Source organism: Myotis brandtii, unplaced genomic scaffold, assembly GCF_000412655.1.
Source record: "Myotis brandtii unplaced genomic scaffold, ASM41265v1 scaffold903, whole genome shotgun sequence".
Classification (NCBI taxonomy): Eukaryota; Metazoa; Chordata; class Mammalia; order Chiroptera; family Vespertilionidae; genus Myotis; species Myotis brandtii.
The window spans coordinates 138,960-154,663 of NW_005371712.1; the positions used below are offsets into that span (position 1 = coordinate 138,960).

Sequence of the window (15,704 nt, forward strand, 5' to 3'; positions counted from 1 at the left end):
GCGCCGGGGACCGGCTCTCAAGCCCCCATTGCCGCCCCGAGAGCCCTGACGCACACGCACAGGGCAGAAGGTTGGCCTGGGCTAGAAATCCCAGGAAAGACAGACCCTTTCCCCCCTTTTTATCCCTCCCCCTCAATTTCCACGTCTTTATAACCGGCTTAGGGCATTATTAGCACATGTACTGGCTCGTGGGCCAGTTGGTGGCAAAATCTGAACTGGATACTCACTCAGGGCCAGAGCTGGTACTGTGCCTTCCTTAAGCCTCTTCCTCCTCTCCAGGGACGACTCCTTAGCCTGTGGGCTGCGGGCGGGCTGCCGGGCGCAGTGAGCAGCCTGCCCGGTGGAGTGAGCAGCGTCTGGGGCGGCTCAGCCGTTTCCCTTCTGCAGCTGTGCCGCTGGTAACATTTTATAGCGGCGGCTAGCGTGTGTGGCCCTTTAAAGGCACTCGAGCTGGTGCAGTCACCGAGGATCTTGTGAAAGCGAAGGGCCGGCTGGGGAACGGAGTCTGAAGCTGGCGGGGGCCCGGGCCCGGGACATCGTCTCTCCCCACCGCCCTGCATGGACTTGCCCAATAAATTCCACTTAATTTTGCTAAGGCAAAGGAGAGCTGTTAGTGTCTGTTTTCTGACCTAAATCTAGCGGGTGGGCTGAGAGGGCTTCAGGAGGAGAGCTATGGACTCAGGCAGTGACCCTGAGTAGGGGGCGCACAAGGGACGGTCCTGGGGAGCGGGAGGCATGATTTGGGTTCTCTGCAGGCTTTCTCGGAGCTTGTCTGTCCCTTTGGGCTGAACCATTTCCCTTGTTGAAGGGACAAAGCTGGGGTCCTTTTCCCCCTTAAAGTCGCCAGATCCAGGCAGAGCCTCATTGAGGGCCTATCTGCAGGCAGCAGTGGCTTCCCTCACAGGCCTGAGCCAAGTATTCTCTTTTGTGGTTATCCAGAGGGGACGGAGGCTGGTGGGATGCTACGCAGAAATATACTGCCTTCCTGGATGAGGTGCAGCTCAAGAGGCATGCCAAAGGCCAGGAACGGGAAGCAGGGAATGAAGAGCTTGGGGGATTCCTCGTGCCTTCCCATGATGCCAGGTTATTTTATTATGATTATACAATCATTCCCATCTAGCAAGAATAATACTTTGCATTCGGAGCACATGTTTCTCAGGTTGGGATGTTATTTTAAAAATCTATTGGAAAGAGGTCCAGCCTTCTCCTTCATCTCAGTTCGTGTTCCTTGTAGCCAAGAAGCTCCTCACATTTTACAAGAAGGCCGCCAGGATTACCCCTCTACTACACTCCTTTTTTAAAACCTCTTTCAGCAACAACTACTCAGTTTACACTGTTTATAAAATATCCTCTTTTTAAAAGTCCCAAATGTTAACAAAAGTGGGGGGAGGGGGGAATGTCACCATGGCACATTCACTATGTATGTGTTCTATCTTCTTAATTGGATTTGAAGATCTAAAGGTCTTTTTCTCCGCGCCCCCCCCCCCCCCCCCACACACACTTTCTTTTCCTTCTTTCATCCCCAAGTGCCTTGCATTTGCTCTTGGAACAAAGTTCTGTTTGCTGACGGACTGACTGGCTTACTGACACAAAAATGGGCAGCAAAATAGAGGGACAGGTCAAGGCCCTTTCTTGATACCTGGAGGAAGGTGGGGCGAATTCTCTGGGCACCAGGCAAACCCATTTCCCAGCCCCCAAAGCTGCTTTGCGTGTCTCCTTTCCTTAGCCTCACCCAGTCCCAACACAAATCTCAGTAACAACCACACCATTGCTGCAGTTTCTCACTTTACCCAAAGATCCTGAATTGTATCCAGTTTCCCTCTGATAAAAGGTGGTATCTGTCGAGACCATAAAACCCTACAGAGTTTTGACTGTAAAATACACCCTCAAGCCATCTCTGGGTTTGCCTGAGGCGAGAGACCCTAGGTTTTCAAATTGTGCTTGGCTAATTTGGACCTCTGACCTATCTTCCCCCTCAGCCCCAGCGGGGGAGCAGATCTAGAAACCACAGCAGCGGCTTTGTCGCAGGCTCCGGATCCGTGAGGTGGTAAATCCATCTTCCATATATTAGATGGCTCCCAGTCCAATTGTTAGAAAGAGGCAAATGTTAGTCTCTGCTTCTAGAGTGTCTCCCGAGCAGTTGCTCAACAGCCATCCCCTCCCCCATCCGGACCATTGAAGGGCAGAAAAAAGAGTGCCCTCCGCCCCATTTCTATGCCCACATGCCAGAAAGGTTCTTCCCACTGGTGACTTCCTTTATCTCTACTGTCCACCTCCCAGAGAGCAGGAAAGAGGGGCTTCAAGCGCTCAGCTCTGGAGCGCAAAAACCAACCCTTTCTTCTGGGGGGGGGGCGCGGGGGTGCAGATGGGAGAGGAGGTTAGTTGCCCAGGCAGGGAGAGAGCAAAGGAGACATTTGCATTTCTCTGCAAATAAAGCCCGATCTCCGACTTCCCAGTGGGCTCCAGCTCAGCTCAGAACTCTCCGCTGAACTCTTCTCTCCAACTTGGCAACTAGACTTCCAGCTCGAGTAGCAAGTAGAGGATGGGATGGTCACCTGGCAAGAACCTTCTGTACACCAGCACTGGGCCTGGCATGTTCCCATCCATTATCTCATTTAATTCCCACCTGTGAGGCAGGGTTTTGAAATGGAGTCCCAGAGATTTGCCCAAGTTCACACAGCCAGGAGGCGGGTATTTGAATCCAGGTCAAGCTGACTGCAAAATCCTTACTCTCACCCCTGCACTTCGCTGCCTGGGAGGGTAAGAAAGCATTTAGGCTGTCTTCCCACTGGTGACTTCTTGTTATATCTACTGTACAGTTTAGGGAGTCAGTCTGCCTGGGTTTAAATCTCTACTTTGCTATTTACTATCTGTGTGATCTTAGGCTACGTGACTTCATCCTTAGGGCCTTAGTTTTCTCACCTGCTAAATGGGATGGTGGAGTTGTTGAAAGGATTAAAGGGAAAGCTTAGCCAGGTTGATGCCTACTGTAGTAAGTGGTCAAAAAGTGCTGTTATTGTGCCTTTTGATTCTTTTTCTTTTTGCCTCTTAGCCCTGCCTCAGCTCACACACTTCAGGTTCAATAATACTTGCTGACTAATTAATTAAAAACACAGACTGAGAGGAGTCTAAAAACAGACTGAGCCACATAAGAGGAGAAAATTAGGGACCATTACAAGATGATCACCTTTTTCCCAACAGCTGGAAACAGCCAGAATAGTCTCCAGAAACATATATTCAATATGCGTGTGGAAAAGTTAAAAAACAGAAGTCTTTGTTCAAGAATGTTTGGAGCAGAATTGTTTATAATAGTGAAAAATAGAAAGCAATCTAAATGTCCATGATAAGGAAGTGTCCCTTGGGACCTTGAAACTTCAAAACAAAACAAAACACAAAAAAATTACTGACTTCCAAAACTCATTTATGAGAAAATGTTCACTACAAAATATTAAATAAAAAAACCCTCTGGCCCTAGTAGGGTAGCTCAGTTGGTTAGAGCATAGTCCCCATATGCCAAGTTTGGGTTCAACCCTGGTCAGGGCACATACAAGACAAACAAGAGTCAACTAATGAATGCATAAATAAGTGGAACAACAAAAGTCTACCTCTCTCTCTCTCTCCCCCTTCCTCTCTCTAAAATCAATAAAAAATTAAATGGTACAAAATTAAAATAAAATTAAAAATAATCTCTGGGTACAAAGTTGCATAAACATGATGTAAAGCTGCAAAGGGCACAAAGAGTAGAATATTAAGTAGTATGTTTCTAGCCATCTATGAATATGGGTAATGAGGTGATGGTCAGGAAAACACCAAACTAGCAACAGTGTCAGTGGAGTGGTGGGATTATGAGTGATTTTTTCTCTCCCTTTCTCCGTGTCATACAATATTATTTTTATAATTAAATATAAGTTTATAGTTAATGAAGTGCATAAACAGTATGCTCCCACTTTCATGAAAATTGTATGTGCATAGGAGAAATATTGGAAGTAAGTCCACCAAAATGATAACAGTGATTATAATTGAGTAGTGTGATTATGGTGCTATTTTTTCTTTTTCTGCAATATGACTATTATTTTCTTACAATTAAAATAGATTCATAATTTGGAAAGTGGGTAATCTGTACACTCCCACTTGTGTTAAAAGTATGTATGCAAATTGAAAAAAGTGAGAAGGAAATACATGAAAATGTTAAGTTTTTATATTAGGTGGTAAAGGATTATGGGTAATTTTCCCTTTTGATTTTCTGTAATATGATTTTATTACTTTTATAATGTAAATAAAATGATACACAAATGGCATATACAGTAGGATCCCACTTTTGTGTACATGTGTATATATGTGCATAATTTTTAAATTATGGAAAATGTAAAAAGCAGTTTAATACTGAAATATTTTTGGGGGAAAAGGGCATGTCTGGGATTTGCTTTTAAATATTCTGGTGGGGATGGATAGAGTTAAGTGGGTGGGGATATATATAAAATAAGATGGATACATGGCCTTCTTCATTATGTTTACTTGTGTATATCTTTGAAAAGTTCCATAAATATTTTTAAATATATTTTTATTGATTTCAGAGAGGAAGGGAGAGGAAGAGAAAGATAGAAACATCAATGATGAGAGAGAATCATTGATCGGCTGCCTCCTGCACATGCCCCACTGGGCACTGAGCCCGCGACCTGGGCATGTGCCCCAACCAGGAATTGAACTGCGACCTCCTGGTTCATAGGTTGATGCTCAACTATTGAGCTATGCCAGCCGAGCCATAAATATTTTTTAAAAAGCATTTTTGCATACATTATCTCTTTCAGTCTTATGTCGCTGTTTTATAGAAAACTAGGATTCAGAGAGATGACATCACTTGCCCTAGGTCACATAATGGCAAGTGAGTGAGCTTGACCTGGGCTCCTCACACCAAGCCCAGGGCTCATCACACATCTCAGTTGCTTCTTCTTTTTAATAATTAAAAATGATTAACATTTTGTTTGGTTATAAATGTCATAACTGTTCCCTTCACAGAATATGGAAATAACAGGAAAGCATTGGGAAGAAAACATAATAATCAACTTAACCTAATCATAGTTAACTCTTTGGTGTCTGGCTGCCTCTCACTCCAGAGGTAATGGGTCATTCTTAACAGGCTAGTGAGCAAAGTTGCAGCTGAGGGGGGGGGGCACTAAGGAGATGATGGATCCTTGCCACTGCCCTCCATTCTTCCCTGGTGCCCCCTTCAGATACTGCAACCTAGACCACAGTTCTTTCCTGTATCCTTCCTTGCCCCATACAATCTCAAGCAATGCAAGTATGTTTGGGGAAGTCCAGGTGGCCCTTTTCTCCTCACTTCATCTGGAGACCCTGCCTAGAAGGCCCCTTGGGATCCTGCAAGTCTGCAACCACACTGAGTGTGGTTGTGCCTCCATTTCCCCATCTGGAAGATGCTAGGGAGAATAGCAGACCAGTGGGCCTCTGCCAGGGAGTGATGAGCTAATGTCTGTAGTGCTTTCCAGCCCCTCGGAGCAAGGTGCCGGAGCCTCCCCAGCTTCAGGCCTGCTGCCTGCCGCCTGCCAACCTGAGCGAGGGCCTGGGCCTGGCCATCTTGTGCCCAGCGAACACCACATTCCTCTGTCCCAGGCCAGCAGGCTTGGGCAGACACTGACTTCTGCTCCTGTGTTAAAAATCAGGAGGAGGAGGAGGAGGAGGAGAGGGAGGGAGGGAGGGAGAGGACTGAAAAGAACAGATGAAGGAGGGAGGTAACAAGATTAGCACTGGGGAAAGGGCCTTGAGAAACAGTAAACGGAGGAGGAGAGAGCAGAGAAATAACAGGGCATCCTTGGGCACTCCAGTTAGCTTCGACCTTGGTTTCCTGTTTACACAAGGGGGTGGGGAAAGTTTGGAAAGGGCCAAGAATTGGGTCCAGTTGAATTGATTCCCTACTTGATTTCCTGTTTTTATACATAATGGTAAAACTACAAATATATAAGCAGCTTTAGCCACCCAGCCTTTCACATCCTTGGAGACTGTCTCCATGGCTCTGCACACTACAGCTTTTGGGGGATGTCACTCTAGTGTATGCCCCTTCTTTTTGTGCCCTTCCAGCATTCAACTTCACAAGAACCCTAGGAAGTCAATACTATCAACCCCATTTTAGAGACAAGGGCATTGAGGCACAGAAAGATGAAATAACAAGGCCCAAATCACACAGATAGTAAGTAGCAGACCTGGGATTCACAGCCAGGTCTGACTGACTCTGTCCAGTAGGCTCCCTGCTCCTCTGTTATCTGTGTCTATGCTTTCCGTTCTTCTAGAATGGATACTCTACCATACGCAGTGCAGGAAATGGTCAATGCATGTGGCCAGAATATATGCATGGCCCGGTTGAGGGAGAGACCCTGAGGGGGTGGTCCAGTTAGGGGCTGTGGCAGGAATCTCCAGGGATGAGGTACAGGGTGGAGAGGGCTTTAGCCTGGTTATGGCAAAGAGACTCTGAAAAATATTACCCAGGGAAGAGCACAGGATTCAGAGGCAGGGAGGGTGAGAGGTGCTGCTGGAGGGGAGAAAGAAGCAGCCAGACCCGGGGCTGTTTGAATGTCAGCAGTGAAGCTGGAGGCCTTGGGAAGGTGTGAGGCTTTGTGGGGGAAGAGAAACTCTGCTTCAAGCATGTTTAGTTTAAGCTGTTGGCAGAACATCCAAGTGGAAATAGCTTGCACACAGCCAGGAATATAGGACTGGAAAGAAAGTGTGAGGTTGTGTCAAAAAGAGCAATAGGCAGGATGACTTTTGGCCAAAGTGTGGGGAACTTTCCCCTGCCCCTCTCCACCAGCACAGAGAGGGGCTTTCTCCTTGGGTCCCAGGACCAGACACTGCTTTTCCACCACAGCTCTCTCTTTCTCTCCCCTCCCGGCCCCTCCAGCCCAGCACAATGATGGACACATGCTTCAAAGCCCTAAAGGGCAGGGGGGGGGGGGGGGGGGGGGATCTCAGTCCATACATTTTCCCATGCCAGGGAGTGATAGGGCCTCATCTCACTTTGCTAAATATATTTTGGCTAGGCCTTAAAGCATGCCAGGCCTTCCTTGGTTTCACTTCTAAAACACAAGGCATTGGGGTCTTATTTGCTCTCTCTTTTCTGCTACCCTCCATCTTAGGCCAGCGCAGTGTCTCTCAACTTACTTCATCCTTAAAAAGGTGTAACCATTTTAGTCTGGCCCTGCTGCAGCATCAGACTGAAATTGCTCCCCTTACCTAAGTCCTAAGGTGATGTGGCAGCCCCTTGGCCCCAACCTCATCTCATGCTGGGAACATTTCCCTGCACTCACTTCTCTTGGGCTCTGGGGTCTTGCCCTCCCAGCTTCCCAGTCCCATCTCATCTGAAGCTTTAAACTTCCATTCATCATCTATCCATGAACCCCAGTGTTCCACTAATCAGAGCCCCTGCTGGCATGGAGAAGTCTCCCAACTTGGACCAGTAGCCTCCATAGCTTCACTTGAAACTTAACTATGGGTCTGGGGTCAGCTCAGACAAACATGGCTGTGTGAACATGGTTAGGATTCCTTTTGCATGCACCACCTGATGGGCTGAAAAGATTTCTCCAGATTCCCATTGAGGTCTCTTGGGACCTCAATGATCAGAGCTGGAGATGGATCAAGGATATAGAGTATCTTCTGGTGTATGTGGGGGTCAGGTTGCAGACTCTGCTGCCAGCCATGAAGAGAGGACCACAGGTCAGTTACCCAAGGTCCCACTCCTGCTTTGACACAAAGACAATGTCCCTCAGCTAGCACATAGTCTCCTTGTGCTAATAACAAGAGGGAGCAGCACAATTAGAAATAGGTGCTGCTCTCTCTGAGATTTACACAACCTCCACCCCAGTGCACATGGCTTTGTAAGAGCCAAATTTCAGGTGTCCCCATGCAGGGCACAACTTGCAGAAGTGCACTTGAAGGTCCTGTGAAGAGATGAGTCTGGATCAGCAGCCAGCTTAGGTTCTTGCAGTGGCCCTGCACCACTAAGAAAACCAACCGCCCCAGAGTTTTATTCTTACCAGCTTTGATTAAAAATACCAATGGTAACATTTCCTGAGCACTTATTAGGTGCCAGACCCTCACTGTTCTCATTACTCCATGCTTTCTCATCTAATCCCGACAAAAACTTGTGTTAGTGAGTATAGTAAGTCACTTAACATCATCAATAGGTTCTTGGACTGTAAGCAAAATGATGTATAAGGAAACCAGTTTTCCCATAGGAAAGAGTTAAGTTCCTATGGCATCTCATCAATATAATAATGAAATGACGTTGAACAAAATTATGTTATTTGAGGACCTGCTGTACTGTTATTACCTCATTCCCTTTTTGCCAATAGGGAAATGGAGGCATAGAGTTGCTAGATAGCTTGCCAATGTTCTACACCCTGTATATTTGTTGGCTGAAGATTCAAACCAGGCATACTGGCCCCAGAACCTCTGCTAGTGACCAGCGGGTTTCACTGCCTCTTAAATAACAACTGCTGAGACCTACACCATATATTCCATAAAGGCCTTTCCCTTTTATGAGCAATATCAATTCTCATACCCCGTCCACCCTTAAGGAGGTGGTCGTTATTATTGAATCCAGGCTTTCCGGCCCCTGCCTTGCCTGGTCTGAGGAGATGAGTAAATGCTAGTTCTTGCCACCATCAGCTGGAACACAGTAGGAATAGGTAGGGAGAGAAAAATGGCTGCCCAACCAGCTGGAGGCATTGGCTTAGTCCAGGGGTGGGCAAACTTTTTGACTTGAGGGCCACAATGGGTTCTTAAACTGGACCAGAGGGCCGGAACAAAAGCATGGATGGAGTGTTTGTGTGAACTAATATAAATTCAAAGTAAACATCATTACATAAAAGGGTACGGTCTTTTTTTTTTTTTTTAGTTTTATTCATTTCAAATGGGCCGGATCCGGCCCGCGGGCCGTAGTTTGCCCACGGCTGGTAGTCTGACATCAAGAGCATGAGGCTCTGCCATCAGATTGACTTTGGTTCAAGTCCCGAAGCTACCACTTCCTAGCTGTGTGACCTTGAACAAATGACTTTAGCTCATTAGGCCTCAGTTTCCTTAGATGTAAAGTGGGGAAAATGAGAACACTTACCTTATGAGGTTATGCCAGGGTTGAATGAGATAATGTCTGGGGCCATAAACTCTCAAGTGCTGTGCACATGTGAGTAATTACTCTTCTCTGACCCCTGTTCACTGCTGCTTGGGGAATGGAGTCAGCCTTCCAATCTGAGTCCAGTTCCAAGCCTGACTTCACCTTCTTGGCCTTATTTTCTTCTTTGTCATATATGAATGTATGGGAAGTTGGGCCTCCTGACCCACTGGGGTGGGCTCATCAGGGTTGGCTATTATTCCTATATAGTTGTTCCTTCATGTCACAAATGTGAGCTGAGGCCCTGCTTAATCCTGCTCTAGTCACCCAGATGGGGACCAAGAGGCCAATTTGGCCCTCAAGGAATTCCCAATACAGTGAGGGAGACAGAAAAGCAGACATTAATAAAATCCAGTGGGAGATCAGAGGAAGTGACTTCTAAGTTGAAGGCCAGCATTCCCCAGGTGTGGGGAATAGTATGTGTAAAGGCATTGATGGGACTAGGAGAACAGCACAGGATGGGGTTGCTGAGGACATAGAAGCCAGACTTGGATGCTGCATTATGAAATTCAGCTTTGATATTGTACTGACTGAAGGTTATGTGGGCAGATATACATGAAGCCTGGTGCATACAGTTTATTAGTTTGTTACTCAGTAAAACATGTTTATCCCCTCAACTTTCTCCATCCACCCTCCACCCCCACCAGCAAGCAATCTAACAGAGCCCTAAGCTTCCAGGAGAGATCCCGGTCCTCTCTCCTGAACTCTGCACAAATAAAGTACCTGTCCTCTTCCCTCCCTCTTCCCCGAGCTTCCCAAGCTCATCAAATGATACTTCTGCTCACACCGTTTCTCAGGCTAAAAACCTTGCCTTCATTTTTCTTTCTCTTTCTCACCCTATGTCCAATTGATCAGCAAATTCTGTCAGCTTGCTCTTTAAAATACATTCAGGATCCAAATCATTTTCTTTACCACTTCCCAAACCATTTTTTTTTTTACCACTTCAACAGCCACCACTCTGGTCCAAGCCACTGTTACCTCCTACCTAGATCAGTGTTGCAGGTTTCTGAAGGGTCTCTTTGCTCCCTGGTGCCCTGTCCTCCACAGTTTTTTCCACACAGCAGCCAGAGGAATCCTGACCTCTGCTCAGGAGCCTCAAAGGCTCTCCATCCCACCCAGGCAAAAGTCAAAGTCCTATATGACCTGATCCCTCTTACTTCTCCACAGTCTTTCCCTCCCCCTCTCCTCCTCATTCCCTCAGCTTCATGCATAAGGGCCTGGACCTTGCTGTTTCTCTGATGCGACAAGGTGATTCCTATCTGTGGCTCTTTGCACCTGCTGTTCCTCTGCCTGAAACACTGCTTCCTGAACAAACCCCACTGCATTTAGGACTTTGCTCAATGTCACCTTCTCAAATGGGCCTTCCCTGGGCACCTCATGTGAAGTAGCAATCCCATCATTCTTAACATCTACCTGGCTTGATTTTTCTCCATAGCACTGATCACTACTTGCCATATTATATTTATTGTCTCCATAGCTGGAATGCACACTCCACAAGGGTAGATATTTTTGTATTTTGTTCCTTTCTGTATCCCGGATGACGAACACACTGCCTGGCACATAGCAGGCCGTCAATAAATATCTTCTGGATGAAGGAATGCTGAGCCAGAGAATCTGGCTTCTGGATATGGGAGAGAGAAGTTGTAGGAGAGTTAGAGGAAAGATGGGGAAGAGATTAGACAAGTGGGCTTAGGAGTGGAATGTGTAACAGATTCTGCAGAATATTCCTCAAAGGAGAAAAAATATATGAGTGAAAACCAGATGGAGGGTGGTGGAGGAGAGCCCAATAACTCATGGGCAGAATGAGTAGGATTGGAAAGATGGTGGTTTCCCCTCCCTCCAGCCTTCTAGGCTGGTTACCTCAGGATCATGCCATGGAGCTGACAGGCACCTTTCAGGAAGGAGGCAGCCCAGTCTGGCAGGAAAACTACAGGGCAGTGAGTGATGCCTTCAGTCTGGCAGAGGAGCAAGCCAGAGAGACTGGAGTAGGCTTTGAGAAATGGTAGTTGCTTCTGGCTCCCTCCCCAAGTATACAGCTGTGATTTTAGTGGTTTATCTTCTGCTTGTCTCATTTCACATACACATATAAGCATTATTGTCACTTCTCAGTTCAACCCTCATTTCCATTTTCATCCTGCCTTGATCTCCATTTACAACTAGTGCAAACCCATGCCCTCCATGCAACTCACAGTGTGCTTCCCAACAGCATGTTTCAAACAGCACTTAGGTGACTTTGGAGGCAAGATATGTTAGAATTGCACTGGATGTCTGCGGCTAGCCTGGGCCCTAGGGAGAACCAGGAGGAGATTACAGTTGCTGCTTTTCCTTTAGTTCCTCAAAACATTGACTGAGGCCTTATTCTGTGGCAGTCAGGAATGCTGACATGAAGAGGTGGGAAAGGTCTCAAATATCTTAGATAGTTAAATAATAACATACTATTAAGCATATGAAAACATGTCCAACCTCTAATAAAAGTAGACAGACAAAAATTCAAGCAATGAGCTATTTTTACCTCTTAGTTGGGCAAATATGAAGTTCCAGGGAGTGGTAGAAGCAGCCACAGTCATCTAGTGTTGGTGGGACTGTGATTGGGTTGACACTCTGGGGATCAAAAGCCATCAACTGTTTTGTTTGTTTGTTTTTCATGTACATGCTTTTTGATCCAGCAGTTCCACTTCAAGAAATTTATCATAAGAAAGTCATAGAACAAATGTGTTGTGTAAGGGTGTAAGTATGAGGATCTTCACTGCAATGATTTTTTGAGGCAAAATTCACATAAAAAATTAACCATTTTAAAGTTAATAATTCAGTGGCATTTGGTACATTCACAATGTTGTACAACCACCATCTCCATCTACTTAGTTTCAAAACATTTTCATTATCTCAAAATAAAATCTCTCCCCATTTCCCCCTCTGTCCAGGCCTGGGCAACCACTAATTTGTTTCTGTCTTAATGGTTTTGTTTATTTGGGATGTTTCATATAAATGGAATCATACACTAGGTGATTTTTGGTGTCTGGCTTCTTTCACTTATTATTATTATTATTATTATTATTTTTGAGAACTGTAATGGGTATCAGAACTTCGTTACTTTTTATGGCTGAATAATATTCCATTGTATGCAAATACCAATAATTTGATTATCCATTCATCCATTAATGAATATCTGAGTTGTTTCCACCTTTTGGCCATTGTGAATAGGGCTGCTATGAACATTCATGTACATGTTTTTGAGCATCTGCTTTCAATTCTTTTAGGATGCATACCTACGACTAGATTTGGTGGGTCATTTGGTAATTCCATGATGAACTTTTTGAGGAACTGATAAACTGTTTCCACAATAGCTGCACCATTTTATATTCCCACCAGCAATGTATGAGGATTCTAATTTCTCCACATCCTTGTAGATTCTTATTTTCTGTTTTGTTTTGTTTTTTTAAATTATAGCCATCCAAATAGGAATAAACTGATAACTCATTGTGCTTTTGATTTCTATCTCCCTAATGACTAAATGATGTTGACCATCATTTCATGTGCTTGTCCATTTTTATATCTTGTTTGGAGAAATGTTTAATCAAGTTCTTTGTCCATTTTATTTTATTATTTTTTTCTTTCCTTTTTAAAAAATTTATTGTTTAAGGTATTATAAATAGTAGTACATATGTCTCCTTTTTTTCCCCATTGACCTCCTCCACTCTGCTCTGCCCACCCCCAGGCCTTCACTGAACTATTGTCTGTGTCCATGGGTTATGCATATATGCATATCATCTCTTCACACCCCTCTTCCCCCACCCCCATCTTCCCTCTGAGATCAGTCAGTCTGTTCCATGCTTCTATGTCTCTGGATCTATTTTGTTCATCAGTTTATTTTGTTCATGAGATTCCACGTATGAGTGAGACCATGTGATACTTTTCTTTCTCTTCTTCCACCCCCCACCCCAGCCCTACATAAGTCAGAGATTCTAAGCAGTGCTTTCTTCATATTCCTTTTGTGTATTCTTAGAAACTATATCAAAACAAATAGAAGGGAAAAATTAGAGAATTTTTAACCAAGGACTTTCTAGCAAAGTAATCAAAGTCATGATCACAATCTTGCCACAATCGAAGTATAAACACTCTACCTGGTGACTCTCTGTAACCAGTTTAAGTTACCCTGCTGAAACCTTATACACTGGTGCCTTTTTTCTGATCAGTGTATGCAATAAGTACTTGATACAAAAATGCAATTGTCTCTGTCATTGGTTCACCTGAACTCAATATGGAAGCTATCATAAAGCATTTCTCTCTTGCTCCCCTGGAATTACTGACTCACAGCTCCTGCTGGATGTGGTCACAGGTGGGGTAGAGACATTGAGAGGACTTGCCTTATCAGGAGTGGTACCCAATAAAACCTTTCCATTGGGACCCTCTCCCTCATGTCCCTTTAACTATTTTTATGACTCTATTATTAAATTTGCTGAAGGAGGTTTGCTTGGCACTGGGGTTATGTAACAGAGAAGACAGACACAGTCCCTTTCATCGAGCTTAGTGTCTGGCAGGGGAAAGAAACCTAATCACAAAATTTTACGAAGACTTGCATACCGATTGTTATGATAAGCTCACTCCAGAAAATTGCAGAGCAGCCAACAATAGGATGACCTGAACTATGCCGGCAGGGCAGAGGATTGCTGCTTTGTCTCACCAACTCATTTGAATGGTTCAGTATTTACTCTCACGCACAAAACACTTCCCTTCCAGGTTCCACCACAATGAAGATCAGCAGAATTCCAGCTCTAAGCAGCACAGGTCCCAACATGCTTTGCAGTTCTCCCAGGTCACAGCAGCCTCATCTTCAGTAATAGAGGTTTTACTAAATATATTTATTAGCATATTTCAGGCTACCGTTACCTTATCAGAACTCTGCTTTGCTGAAATACGGAGCAATATTGTTTTATTGATTGGGTACCTACTGACAGTAGCAATATGCACACATTCATTATTCTCATACCACTATAGCTTTAATAGCTTGAAAGTAATATTGAAAGTAATTTACTGTCATCTATATATGGCAGTTCGAATGCTGTGGTAGTTAGAGCTGCCAATTTGGAAATTCTGGTCTGCATACAAATGAGTTTTCTAAAGTCTTTTCAGCACTAACGTGATGAACCAGATAGCAAGAAAGACCAAGCCTCTGAGAAGCATCACTGATCTGATGGCCATAAGCAAATGGAGTAAATGGGAACAACTTCTTAAGAATGAAAGATAGACGTGTCTTCCTTTATCTTGAGTGTTTTAATCAAGTTAATGACAGGGACTGAAGGAGAGTTTGCTAACACATTGACTTAACTTAGTGTAAAAATTCTGCATCTTTCTGTAATTTGCATTGCAGGAATCAACACTGAGCTGATGATAGAGCAGAAGTTTAGATAAAGAAAATACTGAAACACTGTTTTCCTTTCTCCGCCAGTGATAACACTAAGAATTTTCATGTACTAAATCATTCAATATTTTTATTATCAAAGGCTCAATCTTAAAAAGAAGCAAACAGAAACCAGCTATTGTAAAAACTCGCTTTACATTCATTGCTTTCCTTGGCCTAAATGCATTTTTTTAAGAAAGGAACTTAGTTCTATAAATATGGGTAGAGATTGTTGATCCATTTGAACTGCTGGATGGCATCGGTACGATTCCGTTACATAAATCATGTTTATGTAAACATTGCACAGCAGAGGAACAATTAGGTGGTTTTCATTTTTTGTTTTACTAGAATACAGTGATTCAATGAAAATCCTTGGACATATTTCCTTGAGCTCATCTCATTTCTCTAGGATAAACACTCATAAAAAGTGAAAGAAAAACAAGTTGTAAAAAGATATGTGTAGTAGGATTCCAATTATATAAATCTTTAAAACTCACAACCATATTGTTTATGGATGAATTCATTCATATTCCAGAAGTTCAAAAACATGCATGGAAATGATCCGTACTATAAAACTATGGATACTTCTAGAAAGGAAGGGGTAAGGGATGGAAGTAGCATTTTAGCAATATCTATAACATATTTCTTTAAAAAAATGATCTGGAGCAAATTGCAATACGTTAACATCTGTTTGATCTTGCTTATAATTATACTAGAGGCCCAGTGCACAAAAATTTGTGCACTCGGGGGGGAGGGGGGGTCCCTCAGCCTGGCCTGTGCCCTCTCGCAGTCTGGGACCCCTCGGGAGATAACAACCTGCTGGCTTAGTCCTGCTCCCGGGTGGCAGAGGGCAGGCCTAATCCCTAGGTGCAGCCCCTGGTCGGGCTCAGAGCAGGGCTGATTGGGGAGTTGGGGCGCCACCCCCTGTCATGCACAGAGCAGAGCTGATCGGAGGTTGCGATGCCACCCTCAGTCATGCTCAGGGTAGGGCCGATTGGGGGGTTGGGGCACCGCCCCCTGTCACACTCAAGGCAGGGTCGATGGGGAGGTTGCGGCACCACCCCCCTGTCACGCACAGAGCAAGGCCAATCAGGGGGTTGGGGCGCTGCCCCCTGTCACTCACAGAGCAGG

At 44.7% G+C, this 15,704-nt stretch overlaps 1 protein-coding gene across 1 annotated transcript in view; it reads right to left on the reverse strand.

Annotated features, from left to right (window-relative positions):
• CITED1 (Cbp/p300-interacting transactivator, with Glu/Asp-rich carboxy-terminal domain, 1) overlaps positions 1 to 665 on the reverse strand; it is a 5,685-nt gene extending 5,020 nt beyond the window's left edge. The window contains exon 1 of the mRNA XM_014532729.1: positions 228 to 665. The gene's annotated coding sequence lies outside the window, so the exon portion shown is untranslated. The remainder of the gene's footprint in view (positions 1 to 227) is intronic.
• Between the last annotated feature and the right edge of the window lie 15,039 nt (positions 666 to 15,704).